The 8,538-nt window shown below is 40.5% G+C and overlaps 1 pseudogene; it reads left to right on the top strand.

Annotated features, from left to right (window-relative positions):
- Positions 1 to 3,735: 3,735 nt before the first annotated feature.
- LOC128048507 (olfactory receptor 9K2-like) lies at positions 3,736 to 4,706 on the top strand (annotated as a pseudogene).
- The last annotated feature ends 3,832 nt before the right edge of the window (positions 4,707 to 8,538 follow it).

Raw genomic sequence — 8,538 nt, 5'->3', positions numbered from 1 at the left:
TTTCTCTATGGGAAGAATATGAAACTGGGAAGATGAACATGTATTTGGAAATTTTGAGAGGAAGGGAGTTCTTTTTATTTTGACATGAAGATATTTTTTCAGTATTTGTAGTTGTAACATAGTCATTAACTTTGTTTACTCTTTCTAGAATTAAAACAATAACAAGACAAAAACATCGGAATTCTGCTGCTTTTTACAGAATATGACAAATTACCAAATAATATAAGGTAAGAGTAAATTTTAAAGCATAATCATGTACGTTTTTGACAAATAAAGGAAAGTAGAAAGTGGAGTTGCTCAATCGTATCCAACTCTTTGTGACCCCATGGACTGTAGCCTACTAGGCTCCTTCATCCATGGGATTTTCCAGGCAATAGTACTGGAGTGGGCTGCCATTTCCTTCTCCAGGGGATCTTCCTGACCCAGAGATTGAACCTGGGTCTCCTGCATTGTAGACAGATGCTTTCCCATCTGAGCCACCAGTAAAAAATCACTAACTGACTACTTGTCTATTGACTACTTTAGGAAAAACACGATCCCTTTTCCAGATATAAATGTCTTCAGCCATAAGTGAAGGGAAAGTCACTCAGTATGTCCGACTGTTTGCGACCCCATGGACTATACAGTCCACGGAATTCTCCAGGTCAGAATACTGGAGTGGGTAGCCATTCTCTTCTCCAGGGGCTCTTCCCAACCTACGGATTGAACGCAGGTCTCCCACATTGCAGGCGGATTCTTTACCAGCTGAGCCAACAGGGAAGACCACTGACTAATTGTCTATTGACTACTCTGGGAAAAACACTATCCCTTTTCCAAATATAAATGTCTTCAGCCATAAACTTATTAACTATAGAATGAGTATGATAGGAATAAATCTCAAAATTAAAATGATATGATCCCTGCCCCTGTTTAGGATTAAAGAAATATAAATAAGATGTATTATTTTTCAAAAACATTTCACAACACAAATTACAGTGTTTCCTTTCACTGCCCAAATAGTTTATACTTCCTCAGAACCTAAGTTTGATCTATTTAAAATCTTGCCCCTTTGTAACATAATTATTTGCACATTTAAGTTTTAATGGAGCTGAGTACTCTTGCTTGGGAAATCCCATGGACTGCGGAGCCTGGCTACAGTCCATGGGGGTGGTGAAGAGTCTGACACGACTGAACGACTTCACTTTCACTTTTCACTTTCATGCACTGGAGAAGGAAATGGCAACCCATTCCAGTGTTTTTGCCTGGAGAATCCCAGGAATGGGAGCCTGGTGGGCTGCAGTCTATGGGGTCGCACAGAGTTGGACACAACTGATGTGACTTAGCAGCAGCAGCAGATCAATAACAAAAATCTATCAAGAAGACATCATGCCATTTTCTTGAAAGCCATCTTTTTCTCAGGCAAATATACGTCTCTCAAATTTCTTTATCAAAGAAAAAGATGATAGATATCATACAGTGTTTAAGAGCATGGATTCTGGAGCCAGATTTCTTTGAAATTTTGATCCTAGTTTGTGTCTTTCAACATATTTTATTTCTTGGTACTTCATTTTCCTTACTGTAAACTGGGGAATACAGTAGTACTCATCTCATATTATTATTGCATGTATTAAATGAGCTACTATAAAAGCATTAGGGAAAGTGGCCTATAAAAGATGCCACATGTTTCCTATTATTTGTTGTCTACACAGAGTCATGCATATAAAGGACTGAGGAGAAAGAGTGAGCTTATCTGAACTGTCTAGTAAATGAACTAAAGATGACTGTGAAAGTTACATTCAGGGTAAATAAGAATGCAATCAACAATTTCTTCATTGTTCAGTATCCATATCTAAAGTAATTCTATATGGGCAGTATAAGTCTCTTTCTTAAAAACTATGAGCTGTCAGTTGAGGAAATGAAGGAAAATTGTTTTTACGGAGGAGATTTTGAGGCTCATCTGGAGAAATTCTAGCATGCAAATGCTAATAATTTTTGTGGTTGATTGTGCACAACTTATTCTTTCTGAGTGTGTAACTTACATCAGAATCTAAATTTTCCATGAACCAGAAAAAGCAATTGCACCTTTTAAATAGTTTTAAAATTCAGTCAATTTCTTTGGATCTACTGGCACTCTAAGCCTGCCAAGCTAAGTTTTACCAAACTAGACTAAAGAAACCCTTAATATATTCAAAACTGGACACCAAAATTGCTTAAAAAATGTCATTTATTGAAATATTTGTGCTCTTTCCCAATCACTGTTTCCTGACATTACATTTATTGCACAAATCCTGAGTTATAAATATATACAGAAGTGATACTTGCAAATGTGAAAGGTATTTGGTGGAAAGGCATTGGAGCAGATTCAGAAGGAAAGAAATCTAATTCCACGACTTACATGAATTAGTAATTTTTAAATTCTCCAAGCCATTCTTCAGCAATACGTGAACTGTGAACTTCCAAATGTTCAAGCTGGTTTTAGGAAAGGCAGAGGAACCAGAGATCACATTGCCAACATCTGCTGGATCATTGAAAAAGCAAAAGAGTTCCAGAAAAACATCTATTTCTGCTTTATTGACTATGCTAAAGCCTTTGACTGTTGGATCACAATAAACTGTGGAAAATTCTGAAAGAGATGGGAATACCAGACCAACTGACCTGCCTCTTGAGAAGTCTGTATGCAGGTCAGGAAGCAACAGTTAGAACTGGACATGGAACAACAGACTAGTTCCAAATAGCAAAAGGAGTACGTCAAGGCTGTATATTGTCACCCTGCTTATTTAACTTATATGCAGAGTACATCATGAGAAACGCTTGGCTGGAAAAACACAAGCTGGAATCAAGATTGCTGCGAGAAATCTCAATAACCTCAGCTATGCAGATGACACCACCCTTATGGCAGAAAGTGATGAGGAGATAAAAAGCCTCTAGATGAAAGTGAAAGAGGAGAGTGAAAAAGTTGGCTTAAAGCTCAACATTCAGAAAACGAAGATCATGACATCTGGTCCCATCACTTCATGGGAAATAGACGGGGAAACAGTGGAAACAGTGGCTGATTTTATTTTTGGGGGCTCCAAAATAACTGCAGATGGTGATTGCAGCCGGGAAATTAAAAGACGCTTACTCCTTGGAAGGAAAGATACGACCAACCTAGATAGCATATTGAAAAGCAGAGACATTACTTTGCTGACTAAGGTCTGTCTAGTCAAGGCTATGGTTTTTCCAGTGGTCATGTATGGATGTGAGAGTTGGACTGTGAAGAAAGCTGAGTGTCTAAGAATTGATGCTTTGGAACTGTCGTGTTGGAGAAGACTCTTGAGAGTCCCTTGGACTGCAAGGAGATCCAACCAGTCCATTCCAAAGGAGACCAGTCCTGGGTGTTCATTGGAAGGACTGATGCTAAAGCTGAAACTGCAGTACTATGGCCACCTCATGCGAAGAGTTGACTCACTGGAAAAGATTCTGATGCTGGGAGGGACTGGGGGCAGGACGAGAAGGAGACAACAGAGGATGAGATGGGTGTATGGCATCACTGACTTGATGCACATGAGTTTGGGTGAACTCCAGGAGTTGATGATGGATAGGGAGGCCTGGCATGAATCTATTTGTGATTCATGGTGTTGCAAAGAGTCGGACATGACTGAGCAACTGAACAGAACTGACTGAAGGTTAAAGTAAATAATGATTATAGGGTAGCGTTATGACTCCTAATACTGTAAGAGATTATTTGTAACTAGGATGAATGTCAAGAGTTTGTTTATTTTGCCTTGTACCTTTCAGCAGATTTCTGCCATGAGCGACAGGGAAACGTGCAACCACTCAAAAGTGACTGACTTCATTCTTGAAGGCTTCAGGGTCTGCCCAGAGCTCCACAGTCTCCTTTTCTTCCTATTTCTGCTTATCTACACTATGATCTTCTAGGGAATGTTGGCATGATGGTCATTATTAGGAAAGATCCATGGCTGAACACACCAATGTATTTCTTCCTAGGCAATTTCTCCTTCATTGATTTCGTCTATTCATCTGTTATTGCACCCAAGGCTATGATCAACTTCTGGTCTGAGAGCAAGTCCATCTCATTTGCAGGCTGTGTGACCCAGCTCTTTCTCTTCACCTTCTTCATTGTGACTGAGGGGTTTCTCCTGGCAGTCATGGCTTATGACCACTTCATTGCCATCTGAAATCCACTCCTCTATACTATCCAGATGTCAACACATCTCTGTGTTCAGTTGGTGGCTGGTTCCCATTTTTGTGGCTGTATCAGCTCAATTCTTCAGACCAGCATGACATTTACTTTATCCTTTTGCGCTTCTCAGGCCATTGACCATTTTTACTGTGACATTTGCCCACTTCAGAGACTATCTTGTTCTGACCTCTTCATCCTGAGAATGGTTTCTTTCACCTTGTCTGGCCTCATTACCTTCCCTACCATCAGAGTTATTGTTATTTCTTATTTGTATATTGTGTCCACAGTTCTAAAGATACCCTCCACTGAGGGATGTCAGAAAGCCTTCTCCACTTGCAGCTCCCACCTGGGAGTGGCGAGTGTACTGTATGGTGCTGTCTTTTTTATGTATCTCACTCCTGACACATATCCTGAGCTCAGTAAAGTGGCCTCCTTGTGTTACAACCTACTCACTCCCATGTTGAATCCTTTGATTTACTCTCTGAGAGACAAAGACGTCAAAGCTCTACACAAAATTTTGGAGAAGAAAAGTACTGTTCTGTGATTATTATTTCTCTTCCAGTAATGAGTGGTGTCTGTTTATTTTGTATTCCTCTGGTCATCAATGAAATTATTCTCCTAAGTATCATAGAAATATTATCAAAATCTTTTTAATGGTAGTGTATTATTTCCATATGGTACTTTTTTTTTTTTTTCCATCTTAGCATTGTCAACGGAGAAGGCAATGGCACCCCACTCCAGTACTCTTGCCTGGAAAATCCCATGGACAGAGGAGCCTGGAAGGCTGCAGTCCATGGGGTCGCTGAGGGTTGGACATGACTGAGCGACTTCACTTTCACTTTTCACTTTCATGCATTGGAGAAGGAAATGGCAACCCACTCCAGTGTTCCTGCTTGGAGAATCGCAGGGATGGGTGAGCCTGGCAGGCTGCTGTCTATGGGATTGCACAGAATCGGACACGACTGAAGTGACTTAGTAGCAGCAGCAGTAGCAGCATTGTCAAACATAAATATCTTGGATTTTGGGGATGCTCCGGACATTTTTCAAGATGAATCTTCATACTAATCTCAAACAACATTTTATTTTAAAAAACTAATATTTTTATGGCATACTGCAGAACACTGCTTTTATATATTATTATAGTGCTTAAGCAATTATTTTGTCTAGTTTAGTCTTTGGAATGGCTCCTTCTCTTACACACAACTCCTAGTGGCTCAGACGGTAAAGAATCCCCCTGCAATGCAATAGACCCTGGTTTAATCCCTGGGTCAGGGAAATCCCTGGAGAAGGGAGTGGCTACCCACTCCAATATTCTTGCCTGGAGAATTTCACGGACAGAGGAGCTTAGCATGCTACATTCCACGGGGTCACAAAGAGTTGGACTTGACTGAGCAGACTTTGGGATCCAGACTTTGAGTGCAGCAGATGCCAGAGTTGGACTTGACTGAGCAGACTTTGGGACTTTGGGATCATCAGAGAATTGAAATTTGTGGTCTGTATTCATGGTGAGCCACATCCAAGTCTCTGCATGCCAAAGGAAGGAGAACAGTTCTATAAGAAGGAAGAGGAACTTCCTCTTGTGCAGAACACCATGGCTTTTCACTTGCTGAGACTTTGCTAGGTAAGAAGAGTAATCTTGTAGCCCTTCAAAAGAACTAGACAAAAGGCTGAAAAGCCTAACATTGTTTCACAGAAATAAAAAACCTCTGTTCCTGAATGAATGGATTGAAAGCTAGCCACCTTAGAAGGAGCAGCCACTGTTCTGCAGAGTACAGGCTGAAAGCTAGTCAGTTTCATGAAATAGTCTGATCTCAAATCACATCAAAGTGTCAAACAACTACTAGCCTAAAAGCAACACCTTAACCAGAAAGGCAAAGTTTTAAATAGATCCCAAATAAAGCCAGGAGAGCTTCAAATGCAAAGAGGGTGAAAGCTCAGTTCCAGAAGTAAGACATCCTTCAAACCCCAGGGTTGGTGAGAAAAACAGTAAACAACAACGACTCAAATGAGGATATTGGACCTATTTGCACACCAGCCCTAGAACTGTTGGGAGTCTTCTCAGGCCCCTGTGGAGTCCACTGAAATGTTGACCTGAAACAAATAGACTGACAGATATTTCTCCAGCAAACATGGAGGAGAAGCACAGAGTTGCAATTCAAGGTCTGCCCCCGTGGCAAGACACATGCAAGTTCCCGAATGACAAGGGAAGGAGAACTCTTTTAGAGAAGAAAAAAGAAAGATTGACCATGTCAACTACAAACTGGCATTTGCCATCTACCTCTACAAGGATTAAATCATATGCTGGTACAACTGTTGATTTTCAATACCCCTGAAAGGAGTTCAGGGTAGAGAGCAGAAATGAGGTATTACGTGCTCTGGGAAAAACTGGCAGAACAAATCTTAAGATACTTTCATGTTTTCAGGAGCTAATTTGATGAGCCCAATTCTTGTATCTCCTCATATCTAGAAAAAGCATTAAAATCCTTCATGGTGATGAATGTTCCTTGTGAGTAGTAGAAAACTTCCTCAAAGAATATGTGCTTGATTTCATGTACTCTTGCTTCACCAAAATCACATATATACTGACCATCTTGGGAGTAGTTTCTCAGAGCTATCTGAGATGCTGTCTCTTGGACTACAGTCCTGATTTTATCCCAAATAAAATTTGTCTCACGAGTCTCATGTTGTGTATTTTCTTTAAGCTTTGATCGGTGCTGTAGTGAAAAAAGTGCCCTTGACTTTTCGTTGGCTGAGTCCTCGACAAGAAAGAAGAGTCTTTTTCTTTACAGCTGGTCTCTGCTTTTGTTGTAGGTGTGAAAGTCCCCCACTTTTACTTTCCAACTTTATCTCAGAGGTTTCGGTTTACTAATTTTTACAATCATTTTTGAATTTTCACTTGAATCAACTATTTTATACATGTTCTATCAAGAGGAAGTAATAATAAGAAGAAACAAACAATAAATAATCTTCATTACATACATGAACTTGGGAAATTATATATTGAGTTTGTCAGGCATTGGGGAGTGCTCTGACGACCTGCTTGTTTCTGGACACTAATAAAAAAAATCAAAGTGGGAGTCAGAGATATCAATTTTTTTTGAGGCAATCATTCCCTTGAATGAACTTTGATAATTGTTCCTATATTAATTATTTAAGAAATATTTAATAAAAGAATAGAAGATAGGTAATCACTAAAATCAGAGAAGGCAATGGCACCCCACTCCAGTACTCTTGCCTGGAAAATCCCATGGACAGAGGAGCCTGGTGGGCAGCAGTCCATGGGGTCGCGAAGAGTTGGACACGACTGAGCGACTTCACTTTCACTTTTCACTTTCATGCATTGGAGAAGGAAATGGCAACCCACTCCAGTGTTCTTGCCAGGAGAATCCCAGGGACGGGGGAGCCTGGTGGGCTGCTGTCTATGGGGTCGCACAGAGTCAGACACGACTGAAGCGACTTAGCAGCAGCAGCAGCAGCAGCAATCACTAAAATAGAAGGTGACCCAAAATTTACATGCCATGCCTCTGTATCTTCATTTATTCTATCAATTTTATTTAAAGCCTGTAAACTCCAGGAGATGATGAGGGACAGGGAGATGGTGAGGCATAGTAAGGCCTGGTGTGCTATAGTCCATGGGGTCACAAAGAGATGGACACGACTTGGTGACTGAACAGCAACAGCATGTTCTGATCTTGTGGTAGCCATGGGTACAGATACCCTTATTGTTCAGGAAACATACAATTTAATGTTGGAATCAGATCATCGGACATACAATTAAAATACAGAGATTTTATTTTACTGTTTATTGTATGCAAGCAGTAAACATGGAGGTTGTAAGGTGGGATGCCTGAGAGTGGGTGTTGGTAATCAAGGAAATTCTTAGGGATACATGGAAAATATATTTGAAGGATGTACAATTGTAGTCAGGGAAACAGCTTTATCAGTTTATGTTATTGATGGGGATTGAAATATGTCAATGTAATTTTAAAAAGCTTTACATAAAAATTACAAGTAGGGGTTCCATTTCAAGATGGTGGAGTAGAAGGGTAGAAGGACATGCACTCATACCATTCTGCAAGAGCACTAAAATCACAACTAGCTGTTGAACAACCATCGACAGGAGGACGCTGGAAAATACTCAAAAAAAAGATACCCCACGTCCAAAGACAAAGAAGCAGCAGCAGTGAGATGGTAGGAGGGGCACAATCCTGATAAAATCTAATTCCATTCCCATCGTGGGGGTGACCCACAATCTGGAGAACAATAACACCAAGGAAGTTCTCCCACTGTTGTGACTATTCAGAACCCTACTTCAGGCTTCCCAGCCTGGGGACCTGACAAAAGGACTGGGAACTCCCAGGACCTCTGACCTTGAA

This window comes from Budorcas taxicolor, chromosome 5 (genome assembly GCF_023091745.1).
Source record: "Budorcas taxicolor isolate Tak-1 chromosome 5, Takin1.1, whole genome shotgun sequence".
Taxonomy (NCBI): Eukaryota; Metazoa; Chordata; class Mammalia; order Artiodactyla; family Bovidae; genus Budorcas; species Budorcas taxicolor.
This window is presented reverse-complemented; position numbering and strand designations above follow the sequence as displayed.